Source organism: Ranitomeya imitator, unplaced genomic scaffold, assembly GCF_032444005.1.
Source record: "Ranitomeya imitator isolate aRanImi1 unplaced genomic scaffold, aRanImi1.pri SCAFFOLD_24, whole genome shotgun sequence".
Taxonomy (NCBI): Eukaryota; Metazoa; Chordata; class Amphibia; order Anura; family Dendrobatidae; genus Ranitomeya; species Ranitomeya imitator.
In genome coordinates, this window is record NW_027194605.1 from 178,992 (window position 1) to 180,557 (window position 1,566).

At 39.1% G+C, this 1,566-nt stretch overlaps 1 non-coding gene across 1 annotated transcript; it reads left to right on the forward strand.

Annotated features, from left to right (window-relative positions):
• The first annotated feature begins 1,025 nt into the window (after positions 1-1,025).
• On the forward strand, positions 1,026-1,098 carry TRNAV-AAC (transfer RNA valine (anticodon AAC)). The gene has a single exon. It is a non-coding gene; the product is annotated as a tRNA-Val (tRNA).
• The last annotated feature ends 468 nt before the right edge of the window (positions 1,099-1,566 follow it).

Sequence of the window (1,566 nt, forward strand, 5' to 3'; positions counted from 1 at the left end):
GCAGAAACATGCCATAATGCTTTGCTGACAAAGCTATTGACTTTCAGTTCTTGATCTCGATTGCTTGTCGTGAGCCCAGTAACGTCTTTCATCTAGTTTCTGTAGGGTAGTGGTTATTTAGAATTGAGAGTCCTCAGTGGTTGATACCTTTTAATGGCTAACTGAAAAGATGGTAACAAATTGCCAGCTTTCGAGACTACACAGGTCTCTTCATCAGGCAAAGACTAAAACAAGTTCTGAAGAATCACATATTTATGCACAACATAGTATAGGGGAAAAAAAAAAAAAGAGGGGAAAAAAACCATGGATAAGCCAGGTGACATGAAGCAGAATTACCATGGGTGATAAACAGTTACGTCCATATCACCCATGGTAATTCTGCTTCATGTCACCTGGCTTATCCATGGTTTTTTTCCCCTCTTTTTTTTTTTTTCCCTATACTATGTTGTGCATAAATATGTGATTCTTCAGAACTTGTTTTAGTCTTTGCCTGATGAAGAGACCTGTGTAGTCTCGAAAGCTTGCAATTTGTTACCATATTTTCAGTTAGCCATTAAAAGGTATCAACCACTGAGGACTCTCAATTCTAAATATTTTTCTATCCACTGGCTAACACGGTACCAAGATATATTTCTTTCCTGTATTGTTGATGTAATCAGCATCATTTTTACCCCTTTGATGATTTCTACATGCGTCTGCTTTTGTCAAGAGTGTGTGTTTTTGACATTGTATACGTTTTTCTAGTTCAAGTAACACCTGATAGGATCAAGGTGCGAAACCAGGCATCTACTTGCTTTTTCTCTTTCTTTTTGGCTTTTGGACAAAGGCATGAGATTTTTTTTTGCAAAATGGTTTTGTTTCCATGTTTTTTCTTTTTTTCAGTAGTCTGACAAATGAAAGGTTCCTTGGTTGAAAAGTGCACTTTGTCCTGAGTTCAGACATAGAGGAAGACCTGTTGAGTTTGGCGGGATCATTTATTTTCAATTTCATTTCGGTGTGTTTGAACAGTTTGAGCTTAGCACGGAGTTTCTGTAGTGTAGTGGTTATCACATTCGCCTAACACGCGAAAGGTCCCCAGTTCAAATCTGGGCAGAAACACGCCATTATGCTTTGCTGACAAAGCTATTGACTTTCAGTTCTTGATCTCGATTGCTTGTCGTGAGCCCAGTAACGTCTTTCATCTAGTTTCTGTAGTGTAGTGGTTATCACGTTCGCCTCACACGGGAAAGGTACCCAGTTCGAAACTGGGCAGAAACAATGCATTTTGACTTTCAATCCTTGATATTTATTCCTTGCCATGACCACAGTAACATAGTAACAAAGTAACATAGTTAGTAAGGCCGAAAAAAGACATTTGTCCATCCAGTTCAGCCTATATTCCATCATAATAAATACCCAGATCTACGTCCTTCTACAGAACCTAATAATTGTATGATACAATATTGTTCTGCTCCAGGAAGACATCCAGGCCTCTCTTGAACCCCTTGACTGAGTTCGCCATCACCACCTCCTCAGGCAAGCAATTCCAGATTCTCACTGCCCTAACAGTAAAGAATCCTCTTCTAT